The sequence below is a fragment of the Podarcis melisellensis genome, assembly GCF_964234715.1.
Source record: "Podarcis melisellensis genome assembly, chromosome: 2".
Lineage (NCBI taxonomy): Eukaryota > Metazoa > Chordata > Lepidosauria > Squamata > Lacertidae > Podarcis > Podarcis melisellensis.
The window spans coordinates 113,855,324-113,874,381 of record NC_138529.1 but is presented as its reverse complement, the minus strand read 5'-3'; the positions used below and the strand labels follow the sequence as shown (position 1 = coordinate 113,874,381).

At 48.8% G+C, this 19,058-nt stretch overlaps 2 protein-coding genes and 1 long non-coding RNA gene across 3 annotated transcripts in view; 1 reads left to right on the top strand and 2 right to left on the bottom strand.

The window, feature by feature from the left end:
• The window catches only part of LOC309364962 (uncharacterized protein), a 147,369-nt gene that overhangs the window by 11,025 nt on the left and 117,286 nt on the right, over positions 1-19,058 (bottom strand). The window lies entirely within an intron of this gene.
• Positions 1-19,058, top strand: part of LOC309365336 — a 130,609-nt gene that overhangs the window by 12,891 nt on the left and 98,660 nt on the right. The window lies entirely within an intron of this gene.
• LOC309364412 (uncharacterized protein) overlaps positions 1-19,058 on the bottom strand; it is a 114,798-nt gene that overhangs the window by 11,025 nt on the left and 84,715 nt on the right. The gene's annotated exons all lie outside the window — the stretch shown is intronic.

Genomic DNA, 19,058 nt, shown 5'->3' with positions numbered 1-19,058 from the left:
AAATAGGATGAACAATTTATGTTAAAATGTTTATTTTTGTATCTGTTTGTCTTTTTTTTCTTTTTCTTTTACAAATTCTGAATAAAAATTTACTTGCAAACCCATCGGTTTCCTCCTCTGCTCCCCCTCCTGTCCTTTTGGGAAACAGGAACTTTGGTCAGGAGTAAACAACCTAGATGGCAAGTGTCACGGCCACCCAGGACGGGTCCCAGCTCACAAGAGACCTCACTCCGTTGCAGTTTATTTACAGGAAAAGTTTATTGAAGATTTCTGCTTCTCGTACAGTTCAGCATCGTGGCCGTACGTCTGTCACGTTAGACCGCTGAAGTCCCCTCTGACTCCTCCCCTCTTCCACACCAACTTAATAGCCTGGCTCTAGACCACCTCTTCCTCTCCTTTCTTTTCCGCAGGGTCTTCCTGCCCCCCTGGGTTCCCTCTCTCCGTGACTCGCCTGAGGCTGAATCCTCTGCCGCCTCTTCCCCCCTCCTTCTGGCTTTAGGGCCGGGCTCCTCCCCTGAGCTCTCTCCACTTCCGCGCGCCTCTACGTTTGAACTTGGCGCGCGTACGTTGCTGCTGACCTTTCTTTCGACCGCTACACCACCCCTTGTTCTGCTCTCCACCCTTTCCGGCTGAACACCTTGCTCCAACCCCCTTTCTCTGTTCTCTCCTAATCCTGCTCCCTCCGAGAGGCTGACGACTCCACCCCCTTTACTCCGTTCCGGCTGAGACGCCTCTTGCTGCGTCTGTCTTCCACTGGGCTCCTCTCCGCTTCTCCCTTCTCCTCCCTTTTGCTTGATTAAGGTAACCCCCTTTTGAGAATCCTCTGACTCGCTGCTCAGACTCGTGGATTCCCTCAGAATTCCGTCATCTTCTTCCTCATCCTTCTGCCCCTCCTCCCACTCGCTCTCCGTCTCCTCTGTCATCTCCTCCTCTCTCCCAGAAACCCTGACATCCATCCCCCCCTCGAAGCCCCCCCTTCCCCCCTCCCGCTCGCCGGGTGCAGGTTGAGGAAAACGTGGTTCTTCCGGGGTCGGTTCAGGATACAAGTTGTCCACTTCAACGTTCTCCTCTGTCATCTCCGTATATGTGTGTTCGAACTCGGGTTCCCCACCCACAGACATCACAGTCTCTTCCTCCATCACTGCTTCTCCTGGCGCTGCCTGCCAAGGACCTACCATCCATCTCTGACTCCATGCCTCCCTTGGCTGATCCACCCACCAACAAGGGCCTGTCTCCTCCTCCCCCAGTCTCGGATCCCTGGTCGGGCTTGTTTCGGGCGTATGGCCCTCGGGTGAGGAGAAACCCTCGAACGTGCTGTCTGACAAAGTGGGCGTGAAAAGCCAATCATCAAAATACTCCTCGGGCATGGGCTTGTGCGGAAAAAGTGCATGGAACTCCTCCTTCAACAGGGGTTCGTCCAACGCGTAACCCGGCACCCAGCTATTGGCAGAGGCCGGAGTGCCTTCCCTGGCTAGAAAATATTCAACTCCCTCCTCCCCCCATCTCGAGTCCAGTATCTCTGTGACCTCGTTAAGAGGTTCTGGTCTTGGCGATTCCCCCCCCTCAGGCGCCCTCCTACGTGGCTCTGGGAGTGCTCCTGACTCTTGAAACCTGTGTGGGGTTTTGTAGGGAGTGAGCACCGACCTATGAAAGACCGGGTGCACCCTGGAACCCTCCGGAAGGGCTAGACGAAAAGCCACCGGATTGATCTTAGCCTCAACTTGATATGGCCCTAGCTGCCTGTGTCCTAACTTCTTCTTGGCCAATGACCTGGCCGGCATCGCGTGGGCTGCTAACCACACCCAGTCCCCAATCTGGATGTCCTCTCCCGCCCTCCTGTGCTTATCGGCCTGCACCTTATACGCCTGTTTTGCCAGCTCCAAATGTCTCCGCAGCTCCTCGTGCACCTCTTGCAACTCCGCTGCAAACTGGTCGGCATCTTGAGGCCCCCCCCCTCCTGGTGCCGCAAATCTCGGGAAGGTTCTGGGATGACGGCCATTGTTCGCGAAGAAAGGCGTCACCCCGGTGGATGCGTGTTTCGTGTTATTGTAGGCGAATTCAGCCATCGGCAGATAGTCCACCCACGCCGCAGGTCGCTGGTTGGCGTAGCACCGCAGGTACTGCTGCATGATCGCGTTGACCCTCTCCGCTTGACCGTTGGTTTGTGGATGTCTCGCCGATGTCAGGTTGATTTTGACGTGCAAGATGCCCAGAAGCTTTCGCCAGAAAGTGGAAACAAACTGGCGCCCCCTGTCGGACAAGACGGACTGCGGAAGTCCATGCACTCTGAAGACGTGATCGATGAAGAGCTTTGCGGTCTGTTCTGCCGTCGCCACCTTGGCACAAGGGATGAAATGCGCCATCTTGGTGAACAAGTCCACCACCACTAACACCGCCGTCTTACCTCTGGAGCTGGGCAGGTCCGTAACAAAGTCCAACGCTACCCTCTCCCACGGTTGCTGCGGTGTCTCCAGCGGTTCTAGCAATCCCGCCTGCTTCTGGTGCACTGGTTTGGACCTCTGGCAGATATCACACCTGGCGACGTAGTCCGCCACCTCTCCTCTCATCTGGGGCCACCAAAAGTCTCTAGCCACCAACTCCATCGTCTTCTCTTTGCCGAAATGGCCTGCACTAGGGGCGTCATGCAATTGTTGCAGAACCTTGGCTCGAAGATCGTCGGTGGGCACGTAAAGGGCACCCTTACGAGTCAAAAGTCCATCTTGCAATTGGAACTCATCGTTGTCTCGCGACCCTCCGCGTAGCTCCTCCATCTTGGACTGTGCAAACTGATCCCTTTGCAACGCGCGTCGCACCGCGTTCAGGTCGACTGCGATGGTAGCGCACGTCCACGCCTGCGGTGCGAAAATGTGCTTTGCTGCGATTGGAGCTGCTTCCTCCAAGTATTGCGGCTTTCGGGACAGCGCGTCTGCAATAACATTGGAGTCTCCTGGGATGTATTCTATTTTGAAGTCGAAATCCGCAAAGAACTCCGCCCAGCGCATGTGTCGCTGGGTCTGTAACTTAGCCGTCCGCCAATACTCTAAGTTCTTGTGATCCGTGCGGACTTGCACCGTGTGCTTGGCTCCTATTAAGAAGTGTCGCCACGCTTTGAAAGCTGCATGAATGGCCAACAACTCCCTGTCCCATATGGTATAATTGCGCTCCGTCTTGCTGAGCTTCCGGGAGTAGAACGCACCCGGTCTCCAGTTGCCTTGTGAATCCTCTTGCAAAAGAACGGCCCCAACCGCTCTGTCTGACGCATCGGTCTCTACCCGCATGGGTCTGCCGGGATTCACGTGGAGCAGCTGCTCTTCGGAGGCGAAAAGACCTTTAAGCGTCCGGAAGGACCGCTCCGCTTGTTCGGTCCAGACGAACTTCTTCTTCTTGGAACTGAGGGTGTCAGTGATAGCCGCCGTCGCGTTCGCAAAACCTTTAATAAACTTGCGGTAAAAATTGGCAAAGCCGATGAACCTCTGGACCTCTTTCCGATTTCGAGGGCTTTTCCAGTCCAACAGCGCTTGAACCTTAGCCCTGTCCATGGCCAGTCCCTCGTCGGACAACTTGTAGCCAAGGAAATCAACCTCTCTGACATCAAACTGGCATTTTTCCAACTTGGCGTACAGCCTGTGGTCCTTCAGCCTCTGCAGGACCTCCCTCACGTCCTTATCGTGATCCTCCGGCGATTCCGAGAAAATCAGGATATCGTCGAGAAAGCAGACACACTTCTTGTAGAGGAGACCTGCTAGCACGTGGTGCATAAATGCTTGAAAAACGTGGCTGCCATTTTGGAGACCGAAAGGCATGACTCTGTATTCGTATGTGCCCAGAGGGGTGAACATGGCGGTCTTCCACTCATCTCCTTTCCGGATGCGGATGAGATGGTAAGCTCCACGTAGGTCCAGCTTGGTGAAAATCTTGCCCCTCCTGACGGTCGCTAAAAGGTCGTCAATCTTGGGCATGGGGAAAGCTTTGGGCTTAGTCAAGCTGTTTATGAACCTGTAATCCACTATAAGCCTTTTTTGGGGCGTGTTTTTCTTCTTCACAAAGAACACAGGGCTGCCACCCGCTGCTTTAGATTCCTGGATGAAACCTCGCTTGAGGTTATGGTCTATGAACTCCCGAAGCTCTTGCATCTCGTCTTCCGACATGGAGTACAGCTTGGCAGCAGGCAGTTGCGCCCCTGGCACTAAATCAATCGCGCAGTCGTAAGGTCTGTGAGGCGGCAACTTGTCAGCTTCCTTCTCACAGAAAACCTCCAAGAAGTCCTGGTACTTGTGAGGCACTGTTTGCACCATACCCAGATGCAACTGCTGCTCGGCTTCTCCTCCCTGATCGGTCTGAAAGCAATGCTGAGCACAATACGATGAACAAAAGGTGATCTGCCGCTGGTACCACGCAACCGCGGGACTGTGCCTCTCCAGCCAACTCATGCCTAACACGATGGGTGTGTCCGATAAGTGGGTGACATTGAAACTAATAAGTTCTCGATGGTTGCCAATCTGCATCATCATGGGAGGGGTTTGCTGCACCACTTGCCCCCCCAGCAACTTCCTGCCGTCTACCGTGACCACGTTTAGAGGCGTCGTTGCAGGCAGGAGCGCCATGTTGTGCTGCTTAACGAACTGCAGTCCCACGAAGTCGGCGTTGCTTCCCGAATCGATCGTTATTGGAACCTCGAGGAGTCTCCCATCAGGCAACTGGAGTGTTGCTGTGAGCAGAACCGCCGGTCTGGGAGGCAAAGGGTCCACGCTCTGCAGTGATGCTGGGGGCTTGTCTACAGATCCGCCTGGCTGAGCCCCAGTAGCTCTGCTTCCAGCCAGGCACTGTCGTTTCCCTGAAGCTGCTCCCCTGGTTGCACCTCTGCTGTTACAGTTGCCAGTGCTGCAGTGTGCTTCTGGAGCCTCTGGGGGCACTCTTTCGCCATATGGTGCGCACTGTCACAGATGTAACACTTCCTGGTTCCTCTAGGAGGCTTCGCTTTGGCTGCACCAGGGACAGGGCTCTGGGATGGCTTCTGAGCCCTAGCACCACCAATCTCCATTGGCTCCTCGCTGTCCTTCCCCATTGGCGAGGGGTGCGCACGGCTGAAATCCCTGTGCACAAAAGGGAGAGTCCTCGCTTGCGCACGCGCTTGGGGCCCGTCCTCCTCGTGCCACGGACGTCCCTCATGTCGAATTCCAATAGCTAAAGCCCGTTGCACCACGTCTTCTAGGGTCTGGGGTCTGTCCCCCCTAGCGATCTCATCCTTGATGGGGGGGCTCAATCCCTCCCAAAAAAGATCTCTGACCGGCTTACTGTCCTTTGGCCAATCTAAGGCGGTGAGCAATGCAAAAAATTTAGAGTGGTATTGGCGCACAGTCGCTTTCCCCTGCCTCAGCCCGTGCATTTGACGGCGCGCAATGTCCACATCCACAGAGGATTGAAAACAAGAATCCATCGCTTTGATGAACGCAGTTGAATTGCGACGGGCCGGTCCATCTTCGCGCCACAGATTGCGTAGCCAAGCCCTGGCCTCCCCATGCAGGTGCGAAACAATGAACCCCACTTTCTCCTCCTCATCTTTAAAATCGTGACGGAGTAAATGCAGTGCATATACGACGTCCGCTCTGAAATTGGGATAGTCTTGCAAGTTGCCATTAAAATGCGGAACCAGGGCACCCCCCCTCCGTCCAAGCGCAATGCCCTCCGCTCTGGAACCTGGGGCCCCCGCCCTGTCCGCGTGTTCCCACCTTGCCTGCAAATCCTGGCACGTCTTCTCCAAGTCGTCATTCTTCTTCTGCGAAGCAATGACTGCCGATGTGAGAGCGGTAACCTGATCCCGCAGTGCAACCAGCTGCTCCTCAGCGCTCATGGCTGCTCCCGTTCGTGAGCTTCGCAAAAAAATTTTTTGCTTTCAGAGAGGGGACTTACTGTCACGGCCACCCAGGACGGGTCCCAGCTCACAAGAGACCTCACTCCGTTGCAGTTTATTTACAGGAAAAGTTTATTGAAGATTTCTGCTTCTCGTACAGTTCAGCATCGTGGCCGTACGTCTGTCACGTTAGACCGCTGAAGTCCCCTCTGACTCCTCCCCTCTTCCACACCAACTTAATAGCCTGGCTCTAGACCACCTCTTCCTCTCCTTTCTTTTCCGCAGGGTCTTCCTGCCCCCCTGGGTTCCCTCTCTCCGTGACTCGCCTGAGGCTGAATCCTCTGCCGCCTCTTCCCCCCTCCTTCTGGCTTTAGGGCCGGGCTCCTCCCCTGAGCTCTCTCCACTTCCGCGCGCCTCTACGTTTGAACTTGGCGCGCGTACGTTGCTGCTGACCTTTCTTTCGACCGCTACACCACCCCTTGTTCTGCTCTCCACCCTTTCCGGCTGAACACCTTGCTCCAACCCCCTTTCTCTGTTCTCTCCTAATCCTGCTCCCTCCGAGAGGCTGACGACTCCACCCCCTTTACTCCGTTCCGGCTGAGACGCCTCTTGTTGCGTCTGTCTTCCACTGGGCTCCTCTCCGCTTCTCCCTTCTCCTCCCTTTTGCTTGATTAAGGTAACCCCCTTTTGAGAATCCTCTGACTCGCTGCTCAGACTCGTGGATTCCCTCAGAATTCCGTCATCTTCTTCCTCATCCTTCTGCCCCTCCTCCCACTCGCTCTCCGTCTCCTCTGTCATCTCCTCCTCTCTCCCAGAAACCCTGACAGCAAGTTTGCAAGATAAGCACTTTAGAGCACTGCTTGCTCCTACTATTGTGTGCCTGTGTGTGTTTGGACCTAGAGGACGACATACATGTTTACACCAAGTGATTCCTTAAAGAGGGCAATTCTTTAAAACCGAAGGCCATTTCTACAAAATGGAAGACTTCCGAAGGCAGCCTTTTACAAGGAAATTTTTGATGGTTTTTATTTTCTTGGAAGCTACCCAGATGGGCAGAGGCAACCCAGTCAGATAGGCAGGATGCAAATAATAATAATAATAATAATAATAATAATTGCTTCCTAAGCCTGTCCTGGGACTCAGGTGGCGCTGTGGGTTAAACCACAGAGCCTAGGACTTGCCGATCAGAAGGTTGGCGGTTCGAATCCCCGCGACGGGGAGAGCTCCCGTTGCTCGGTCCCTGCTCCTTGCAACCTAGCAGTTCGAAAGCACGTCAAAGTGCAAGTAGATAAATAGGTACAGCTCCGGCAGGAAGGTAAAGGGCCTTCCCATGCACTGCTCTGGTTCGCAAGAAGCGGCTTAGACATGCTGGCCACATGAACCAGAAGCTGTACGCTGGCTCCCTCGGCCAATAAAGTGAGATGAGCACCGCAACCCCAGAGTCGGTCACGACTGGACCTAATGGTCAGGGGTCCCTTTACATTTTTAAGCCTGTCCTGCTAGGCATGCTGATCAGAGACTCTGTCCAAACAACCCCTTCAAATGCAACAGGGCTTCCTATTTTTACTGCTATCAGTGGGATCAGTCAAACCACGAAGCCACTGATCAACCAGAGTTTCCTGTTTTGACCAAGCACAGTTTGAAGTTAGCTTAATATCCCAGCTTATTCCAAAGCTGGCAGCTGTAGTTTCCTGGTTTGGGCAAAATGGAAAGTTTGCTAGTTATGGCTCATACGAAATTGCCTGGTTTCATCACAGTTCACCCTCAGGGCCGGCCAAATCATGAGGTAGGCTGGGACAATTAGGTCAGGAGGCAGATGCAGGGAGATATGGGACCAGCACATTCCCAGCTCCCCTGTTTGTTAGCCTTGCTGTCAGTGCAGGACCACAGCTGGTAAATTTGTGTAACTACCCATTTAGAGTCCTTTTCTTTTGCCCTCTCACACTCAAGGTTGGGTGGGGGGCCTTCCTGGAGTGATGCATTCTGGTTGTGGGGGCCAGGAGACTGCGGTGGCGGCTAGAGTTTTTGGTTTTAAACTTGGGTCAACTTAGGTTTTATTGTAACTTTGCTGCAGCAATGCATTAAAAAGTCAGCATGGATTTCTGAAAAATAAGTCATGTCAGACTAACCTGATCTCGTTTTTTGACAGAATTACAAGCCTGGTAGATGACGGGAACGCAGTGGATGTAGCCTACCTTGATTTCAGCAAGGCATTTGACAAGGTGCCCCATGATATTCTTGTAAAGAAGCTGGTAAAATGCGGTCTTGACTATGCTACCACTCAGTGGATTTGTAACTGGCTGACTGACCGAACCCAAAGGGTGCTCATCAATGGTTCCTCTTCATCCTGGAGAAGAGTGACTAGTGGGGTGCCACAGGGTTCTGTCTTGGGCCCGGTCTTATTCAACATCTTTATCAACAACTTGGATGATGGACTCAAGGGCATCCTGATCAAATTTGCAGATGACACCAAACTGGGAGGGGTGGCTAACACCCCAGAGGACAGGATCACACTTCAAAATGACCTTGACAGATTAGAGAACTGGGCAAAAACAAACAAGATTAATTTTAACAGGGAGAAATGTAAAGTATTGCACTTAGGCAAAAAAAATGAGAGGCACAAATACAAGATGGGGGACACCTGGCTTGAGAGCAGTACATGTGAAAAGGATCTAGGAGTCTTGGTTGATCACAAACTTGACATGAGCCAACAGTGTGACGCGGCAGCTAAAAAAGCCAATGCAATTCTGGGCTGCATCAATAGGAGTATAGCATCTAGATCAAGGGAAGTAATAGTGCCACTGTATTCTGCTCTGGTCAGACCTCACCTAGAGTACTATGTCCAGTTCTGGGCACCACAGCTAGAGAAGGACACTGACAAAATATTTTATTCAGTTTTCAAATACAAAGATTATAGACATGGACCGAAGCCCGAAACAAAGAGACAAGAAACAGAAGAAAGAAGTAAAAAAAAGGAAAACCAACCGTCCAAGACATTTTTCAAATAACCAACTGGACTTCCTCACATCTCCCCTACCCTGCATTCTTTATAATAAAATTATCAGCAAATTATTACAGTGGTGCCTCGCAAGACGAAATTAATTCGTTCCACGAGTTTTTTCTTCTTGCGAGTTTTTCGTCTTGCGAAGCACGGTTTCCCATAGGAATGCATTGAAAATCAATTAATGCGTTCCTAGGGAAACCGCCTTCAGACCAGGTCCGGGGACAGTCTGTCCCCCGACCTCTTCTGAAGGCTGGGTGGGGGGACAAGGGCTTTTCTTCCCACCGCCAGCCTTGAGTAGGCTGTTCTGAAGGCTGGCGGTAGGAAGAAAAGCCCTTCTCCCCCCACCGGACTTCAAAAGAGCTGCGGGAAGTCCGGAGGGGGTCCAAGGGATTCCCTCACTGCCGCCTGCGTTTAAAAGGACTCTGGGGAAAGCAGCGAAGCGCGCTGCTTTCCCCGAGTGCTTCTAAAGGTGGGCGGCGGTGAGGGAATCCCTTGGACCCCCCGGACTTCCCGCAGTTCTTTTGAAGTCCGGCGAGGGTCCAAGGGATTCCCCCCCCAGCCGCCCGCGTTTAAAAGCACTCCGGGGAAAGCAAAAAAGCGTGCCGCGCTTTGCTGCTTTCCCCAGAGTGCTTTTAAAGGCAGGGGCTGGGAGGGAATCCCAAGGACCCCCGCCGGACTTCCCGCAGCTCTTTTGAAGTCCGGCGAGGGTCCAAGGGATTCCCCCCCCCAGCCGCCCGCGTTTAAAAGCACTCCGGGGAAAGCAACAAAGCGCGCCGTGCTTTGCTGCTTTCCCCGGAGTGCTTTTAAAGGTGGGCGGTGGGGAGGGAATCCCTTGGACCCCCCGGACTTCCCGCAGCTCTTTTGAAGTCCGGCGAGGGTCCAAGGGATTCCCCCCCCCCAGCCGCCCGCGTTTAAAAGCACTCCGGGGAAAGCAACAAAGCGCGCCGCGCTTTGCTGCTTTCCCCGGAGTGCTTTTTTTTTTTTTAAATAATTTTTATTAAGGTTTTCCAAATTAAAACAAATAAAATCCAATTCATAAACTTTTTCCAATATCCAGGACTTCCCCTCCCCACCCCCTCTTGTGTTCCAAATCTTCCAAAAAAGCAATAATATTCAACAAATTCTTATTCCCAAAATACACTCATCATCAATATCTCAATTTATCCAAATTTCCATCCCCTAAGGTCGACCTATTCCCTTCCACGAGTTCCCCCCTTTCAAATATAATACAGATGAAAATAGAATAAAAACAAACAATAATTTTACAACCTTTGGATTCCAAATTTCCCTCCCCTCTTTCCCTGTTGCGTTCCCCCTATCCCTCCACTTCTAGTGTCTCCCTGATGAACCCACCTTTCACTAAACCCACATCCCTCTGGTTCTTTACCGGTCTTTTTTTTAAAAAATGGCATATATTAAACTTCTGGCATTTTTAAAATTACAGATGTCCAATCATAGAAGGAGTCTATCAAAGGGGGCCCATTTCTTCTATCCAGATTTTTATATCCAGGAGTATAAACTCCAATTTTCTATCCATAAGCTTGTCAAATCTGGATATCCCAAATGTTCCCACTCCAATTCTGTCGAGTTCTTGTTGTTTCCTTGTTCTTGTCAATCACTCTCCTCCTTTTTACTTCCCTGTTCCCTCACAGAAATGTTCTTTTTCCAAAGGCTTCTAGTGTCTCTACAGAGGCTTGTTATTCAGGAGCAAAACATTACATCATGTTCCTTTCATTTTTCAACAGATTAATCCATTGTTTCCAGTAAAGTGTAGGCCTCTGTAGACAAAATAATGTTCCATTTCTGCAGTTTCCCAGGAGATTAAAAGTTCTATCCAACTGTTCAAGTTTCCCGTCGAAAACACATGCAATGTCCCTCAGCTCCTCTAGGTGGATTACAATAACAAAGTTCCCTTCCAGATCACATCCGCCAGTCCAAATAACTTATAAATCCTTATTTGAAACAATTTATCTCCAATTTATAACAAATGTAGCCGGCAAAGTCCTCATAACAAAGTCTCAATTTCATTCTTCCGTTTTGACAGCTCTTTGACAGCTGTCAAAACCTCCGTTGTTCTTCTCCAGGCATTTTCACGAATCGCTCCAGGGATTCCGGGGGGGTTACTTTTTAATACAAATTCCACTTTTCTCCTCCAGCTCAATCTTATAAATTTCCCTCGCGAAGTTGCTAGTTCGGCAAGATAAGGTTCTTCTCGATCTTAGTTATCCAGTCCTTTGTTTTGGCTCTTCTACAATTTGGGGGGGGGGCTGACTTCCTTTTTTCCACCTCCCCCGTTCGCTCCAAATTCTAAAAATTTATCCCTCTTTTTAGTCCATATTCCAATTACTCACGGGTTCTTCTTTTGGGTCCAAATTTTCAATAAAAGAAGTCAGCGCTCTCCGCCGGATGGCATGCGGCTGCGCTCGGCAGGGATAGCAGAGGACTCAAAGCACCACGCTCCTCCCCGGCACCCGATCCGTAGCCTTTAAAAAGGCTCCTTCACGAATCGAGAGGGCGCTGACGGTGCCAGCCGAGTCTCCATGTCCACGGCCTCCGTGGCCGTGGTTTTTAAGGGTCCCCGCATCGCCGGTGCGGTAGGACCCAGCCCCTGCCGAGCAGGCTCCCTCCGGAGCTCGGAGGGAGCCCGCCATTCGGCGATGGCGCCGACCCGGAAGTCCCCTCCCCGGAGTGCTTTTAAAGGTGGGCGGTGGGGAGGGAATCCCTTGGACCCCCCGGACTTCCCGCAGCTCTTTTGAAGTCCGGCGAGGGTCCAAGGGATTCCCCCCCCAGCCGCCCGCGTTTAAAAGCACTCCGGGGAAAGCAACAAAGCGCGCCGTGCTTTGCTGCTTTCCCCGGAGTGCTTTTAAAGGTGGGCGGTGGGGAGGGAATCCCTTGGACCCCCCGGACTTCCCGCAGCTCTTTTGAAGTCCGGCGAGGGTCCAAGGGATTCCCCCCCCCAGCCGCCCGCGTTTAAAAGCACTCCGGGGTAAGCAACAAAGCGCGCCGCGCTTTGCTGCTTTCCCCGGAGTGCTTTTAAAGGTGGGCGGTGGGGAGGGAATCCCTTGGACCCCCCGGACTTCCCGCAGCTCTTTTGAAGTCCGGCGAGGGTCCAAGGGAGTCCCCCCCCCAGCCGCCCGCGTTTAAAAGCACTCCGGGGAAAGCAACAAAGCGCGCCGCGCTTTGCTGCTTTCCCCGGAGTGCTTTTAAAGGTGGGCGGTAGGGAGGGAATCCCTTGGACCCCCCGGACTTCCCGCAGCTCTTTTGAAGTCCGGCGAGGGTCCAAGGGATTCCCCCCCCAGCCGCCCGCGTTTAAAAGCACTCCGGGGAAAGCAACAAAGCGCGCCGCGCTTTGCTGCTTTCCCCGGAGTGCTTTTAAAGGCGGGGGCTGGGAGGGAATCCCAAGGACCCCCGCCGGACTTCCCGATGCTCGGGGAAAGCAGCGCGCTTCGCTGCTTTCCCCAGAGTGCTTTTAAACGCCGGCGGCGGTGACCATGCCCCGCCCCGTCCCTGCCGCCCGGCATCGGGGCATGGTCCCAATGGCGGGGGCGGGGGGAGGCGTTCCCGTCCGCCCCCCGGCATCGGGGCATGGTCCTGATGGCGGGCGGCGGGGGGAGGCGTTCCCGCCCGGCATCGGGGCATGGTCCCGATGGCGGGCGGCGGGGGGAGGCGTTCCCGCCCGCCGCCCGGCATTGGGGCATCGTTCCAAAGCCCGGCGGCGGCGGGAGGAGCTGTCCCCGCCCTGCCGCCAGCCTTCGGAGGAGGTCCGAGGACAGCGGGGAAGACGCGCTGCGCTTCCCCGCTGTCCCGGAGATTTCCCTATGGGCTGTCGTCTTGCGAAGCAAGCCCATAGGGAAATTCGTTTTGCGAAGCGCCTCCAAAACGGAAAACCCTTTCGTCTAGCGGGTTTTCCGTCTTGCGAGGCGTTCGTCTTGCGAGGTACCACTGTACCTTGTTTCGTATCTTATTTTGTACTTTTCAAATACTATACCTCAAATTTTCCATACTTTCCATCAATTACTTATATCCTAAATTAAACATAGTATTACCTTAATATTTAACCTTTTCTTACTTAAAATATATATTCCTAGTTCCTAATTTTAGTTGCTGAAGCTATAGTTTCCGAATCGTGAAAATTTTTTAACATTCATATAACTTATATTGTTTTTGTAAATAGTCCTTAAATTTTTTCCAGTCCTCTTCCATTGTTTCTTCTCCCAGGTCTCGGATTCTGCCAGTCATTTCAGCCAGTTCCATGTAGTCCATCAATTGCGTCTGCCATTCTTCCAGTGTGGGCAAATCTTGTGTCTTCCAATATTTTGCAATGAGTATTCTTGCTGCTGTAGTCGCATACATAAAAAAGGTTCTGTCCTTCTTTAACACTCTCTGGCCGACTGTGCCCAAGAGAAAGGCCTCCGGTTTCTTGGTAAAGGTATATTTAAATACCTTTTTTAACTCATTATAAATCATTTCCCAGAAGGCCTTCACCTTTGGACATGTCCACCAGAGGTGAAAGAATGTCCCTTCAGCCTCCCTACACTTCCAACATTTATTATCAGACAGGTGATATATTTTTGCAAGCTTGACTGGGGTCATGTACCACCTATATATCATTTTCATAATATTTTCCTTCAGGGCATTACATGCCGTGAATTTCATTCCGGTGGTCCATAACCTTTCCCAGTCTTCAAACATGATGTTATACCCAATATCCTGAGCCCATTTTATCATGGCTGATTTGACTGTCTCATCCTGAGTATTCCATTTAAGCAACAAGTTGTACATTCTTGAAAGTATCTTAGTCTTTGGTTCAAGCAGTTCTGTCTCTAATTTTGATTTTTCCACCTGGAATCCTATTTTTTTATCCGACTTAAAAACCTCTTGGATTTGAGCATAATGTAACCAATCTCGCACCTTGTTTTTCAATTTTTCTAAACTCTGCAGCCTCCAATTATCTCCAATTTTTTCTATTATTTCCCAATATTTCGGCCAACCGGCCTCCATATTGAGTTTTTTTCGAGCCTTGGCCTCCATTGGTGATAACCATCTCGGGGTCTTATTCTCTAATAAGTCTTTATATTTTGTCCAGACAATAAATATTGCTTTTCTGACAATATGGTTTTTAAACATTTTGTGAACCTTTACCTTGTCATACCACAAATATGCATGCCAACCAAAAGCATTATTAAACCCTTCCAGATCCAGGACATCAGTGTTCTCCAAAAGTAACCAATCCTTCATCCAGCAGAAAGCTGCAGCTTAATAATATAACCTTAAGTCCGGCAGGGCAAATCCCCCTCTTTCTTTTGCATCAGTTAGTATTTTAAATTTTATCCTGGGCTTTTTGCCCTGCCAGACAAACTTAGAGATATCTTTCTGCCACTTTCCAAAACATTCCACTCTGTCCACGATCTGTAGGGTTTGAAACAGAAACATCATCTTTGGGAATACATTCATTTTTATAGCTGCGATTCGACCCAACAAGGAAAGTTTCAATCTTGACCAAGTTTCTAAATCTTTTTTGATTTCTGACCAACATTTTTCATAATTATCTTTGAATAAATTCAAATTTTTAGCAGACAAATTAACCCCTAGGTATTTCACCTTTTTAACCACATTTAACTCTGTCCCTTTCTGAAACCCGTCTGTTTCTAAAGGTGTCAAATTTTTCTCCAAAACCTTGGTTTTTTGCTTGTTCAATTTGAATCCCGCCACCCGACCAAACTCATAAATTAATTCTAAAACTCTCTTTGTACTAGACTCTGGCTCCTGTAATGTTAAAACCAAATCATCTGCAAAAGCTTTCAATTTATATTGTTTCTCTCCGACCTGTATTCCTTGCACCAACCGGTCCTCCCTAATCATGTTCAAAAGCACCTCCAGGACAGAAATGAATAACAGAGGGGATAAGGGGCAACCTTGTCGTGTTCCTTTTTCAATTTTGAACTCTTCTGTCACCACATTGTTAACTATCAATTTAGCTTTTTGCTCTGAATAAATTGCCTCTATTCCATTTTCAAACCCACGTCCCACTCCCATCCCTTCCAAGTTTTTTTTCATGAACTTCCAAGAGATGTTGTCAAAGGCCTTCTCCACATCTATAAAGATTAATACTGCTTTTGTATTAATGTTAGTTTGCAAAAGTTCCAAAATATCAATAACATTCCTAGTGTTATCAAACAGATGTCTACCTGGGAGAAAGCCTGCCTGGTCTTTATGAATTACTTCATTTAGTACTTTTTTAAGCCTACTTGCCAAAATATCTGCAAAAATTTTGTAATCCACATTTAGGAGTGAGATGGGACGGTAGTTCTTAAGTTGGGTCTTTTCAGTTTCCACTTTAGGTATCAATGTGATGAAAGCTTCTTTCCACGATTCCGGTGCCTTCTTCCCCTCCATAATCTGATTGAATACCTCCATTAATGGTTGTGTCAAAAAGTCTTTCAATATCTTGTAGTACTTGGAGGTGAGCCCATCTGGGCCTGGAGATTTGCCTAGTTGCATATTCTGGATGGCACCCTCAATTTCTTGTTGTGTTATTCTATAATTCGGGATTCTCTTTTCCTGGGCTAGTTTTGGTAATCCATTAATTTTTTAAAATTGGTCTATCTCAGTCTCTTCCTGCGGCCCTTGCGTGTAGAGTTTTTTGAAATATCTCTGGAAACACTTTCTGATTTCTTCTGGTTTCTGGATGTTTCTCCCTTCGATCTCTAGATTAGTAACAGTATTCAGTTTTTGTCTCTTTTTCAACTGCCATGCTAGCAGTTTTCCACACTTGTTCGCTGATTCAAATGATCTTTGTTTCATTTGTTTAATTTTCCATTCAACTTCTTGATTTATCAATTTCGCATATTGTGCTTGATGGAATTTAATTTCTCTCAGAACCTCCTTCGATTTTGGTTTAAATCTCAATTTTTTCTCTCCATCTCTTATCTTCTCTAAGATCTTATCCTTTTTTTCATTCCAGAGTCTTCTCTTAATCGTGTTCTGTTGTATCAGAAACCCTCTCATAACTGCTTTACTTGCGTCCCAGATTGTTCTCTTTTCCACCGTAGTGTTCAAATTTATTTCAAAATAGTCTTTTAAAGTTTCTTGGGCCTTCTTCACAATCTCCTGATCTCTTAACAGGGTGTAATTCATTTTCCATCTGAAGGAACCGATTGGAGTAAGTCTCAATTCCACTTTCATGGTGTTATGGTCGGAGCAAGTTTTTGGGCAGATTTCCACTTTTCTAGTCTTAGGTGCCAGCCCTCTAGTTGTCCATATTTGGTCGATTCTTGTCCATGACAAATGGGCCTCAGAAAAGAATGTTCCTTCTTTCCCTAGAGGGTTCTTTGTCCTCCAGATGTCAACCAAATCCATATTGTCAGTTAATTCAAAAAAGGTTTTGGGTAGTCTGCCGTCTTTTGTTAAATTTTGATTTTGTGACTTATCCATGTTTGTAGATACCACCCCATTCATATCTCCCATCATAATGATGTTAGTATAGTCCAGATAGTCCAGCATTATCTCATGCAGCTTCCTATAAAATTCTGATTTCCCCTCATTCGGTGCATAAATTCCTAATATTAGGAATTTTTCTCCTTGTGTCTGTATTTCAATTGCCAAAATTCTTCCTTGCTCATCTTTAAATAGAAATTTTGGTGACAGGCTCTCTTTTGCATAAATCACCACTCCTCTTTTCTTAACTCTGTCCGATGAAATAAATTCTTGGCCTAGTCTTTTATTAATTAACACTTTCCTGTGGAGCCTCGTCACATGTGTTTCCTGCAAGCAAATAATGTCCAATTGTTCTTTTTTCAATAGATGAAAAATTATTCTTCTTTTTTCCGGGGAATTCCCGCCATTAATGTTCCAGCTGAGAAGCTGCAGGGACATCCTGAATCAATCTGTTAGTTCTGTGGTGGCATCTCTTCCTTTTGGTCCTCTTGTCCCGAGGGTACAGGTGTCGGTGCAGGTGCAGGCAAGAGTGGTGGCCAAGATGCTGCTGCTCCCTTTTGAAGGTCTTCTTCGTGGTCGTTCAAGAACTTTTGTTGGTCTTCTGTTGTTTTAATTTTAACTTTCTTTCCTTTGAAGTTAAAAGATAATCCTTGGGGGAACTCCCACCTATAAGGAATTGAGTTGCCTCTCAGTAGTCTTGCTAGTTCTGTGTATGTAGCTCTGAGGTCCAAAAGTTGTTTTGGTATGTCTCTGTAAATTTCTACTCTTTTGCCTTGAATAACAAGTGATTTTCCAAAATGAAGGCCTAGTATTTTATCTCTCTCTTGCTTAGATCTCAAAATGATCAAACAGTCTCTGGATCTGTCCTTCCTCACCACTCTTCCCAGTCTAAGCGCAGTTAGAATTTTAAAGTCTTTGTCTTCTTCTAAACCCCAGAACTTTGAAAATTCTGATGTCAAATAACCAATCAAATCTTCCTGTTCAAGTTCTGGAATAGCTCTCAGTCTAAGATTGTTTTCCCGATTTCTCAATTCAACCATAGACAGGTAGGCCTGTTGTTCACCAATCTGTTTGTGCAGTGGCTTCACCTCTACTTTGATTGCCTCAGCCTTCTTATTGGCTTCCTCTGCTTTTTGATTGGCTTCCTCAGCCAGTTTTCGATTTTCTGCAGTTGCTCCCTGGAGATTCCCAATTGCTTGTGTATGCTGAGCAACTTGATCAGTCAGTTTGCTAATAGAGGCTGTAGCTTGGTCAATTTTTGTCGATTGATCATCCACCTTTTTGTTTAAAATTGCCAGTTGTTCCAGAATTTGATTTAAGACAGTTTCAGATCCTCCTGCAGCCATGTCCTCTGAAGGTGTCAGCTCAGCTTCCCCTTCTTGTATTCCTAACACAGCAGGGACAGATGATCTACGTGATTGAGAAGTCAAGGTTGTTTGTACCAAGTGTTTTGCTTTCGTTTTAGCCAGTCTTGTTTTGCCTGTGCCACTCATTCCAAACCTGTCTATGTGTCAAGGTCAAATTATGTACAATCCCATGGGAAAGGCAGTTCCAGAGTGTAAACAATAAGGCAGCAGAGAATCAAAACAAAATACAGTTCCCAGACAATTATAAATCCCAAATCCTCTAGGGGGAGTACAACTGTAGTTCAGGAGAAAGAAAGAAGTTTGTCCGCCATTAAAGTTCCTGCAGTCCAAAACAAATTTAAAAAGAACCTTCAGCTTCCCTTTGGCATGTAGAGCTTTTCCCAAATTTAAACAAAGTCTCAAAGAAGGTGCAAGAAACAGTTTCCCTGTTTCTATCCAATCTGTAGCACTTGCATGTAACACTTTCAAAATTAAACACAGTTTCAGCAATTTGACAGTTCTTCTTTAGCCTGGCAGTCCGAGGCTTAGGATTTCTTAATTATTTGTAAATCCAAAAGGAAAAGGAAGAGTCCGATCAAAAGTCCAGTATAAATACAGCAAGATTGTCTCTTTTAACTTTTCAGAAGTAAACTCAGTTATTTGCACGATAATCCAAACTTTTACAGTCTTTTTTAAAGCGCTTCCCGCTTGTCAAAGTTTTTGCTTTGATCTTTTAAGCACGATCGGAAGACGGACTTCCTGGTTGCGTCTCCCGTTTTCAGCCAAATTTAAGCAATTTAGTCCTGGTAATTTTAAGTTCCCTACTCACGGGTTTGTAGTTTAGGATCTGATGTTCCAAGAAGAAAGGTCAGCGCTCATCAGCAGCAGCCGCGCGGCTTCGCTTCCGCAGAAAGAGCGATGAACTCACAGCACCGCACCCCCTTTCACGTTCCGGAGCCTCTTACGGGGTTCCTTCTTCGTTTCCGGGGGGGCTTCTGGTGCCCGCCGAGGCCCACAGCCACAGGCTCACTCTGCCTGTGGTTTTTCTTGATGGGTCTCCGCTCTGCCGCAGCGGACGTCCCTTTTCTGCGGAGCCCCTCTTCACAGCGCGAAGAGGACCACCGTTGCCGTTTCGCGCCGCCTCCGGAAGACACTGACAAACTGGAACGTGTCCAGAGGAGGGCAACCAAAATGGTCAAAGGCCTGGAAATGATGCCTTATGAGGAATAGCTAAGGGAGCTGGGCATGTTTAGCCTGGAGAAGAGGAGGTTAAGGGGTGATATGATAGCCATGTACAAATATATAAAAGGATGTCACATAGAGGAGGGAGAAAGGTTGTTTTCTGCTGCTCCAGAGAAGCGGACACGGAGCAATGGATCCAAACTACAAGAAAGAAGATTCCACCTAAACATTAGGAAGA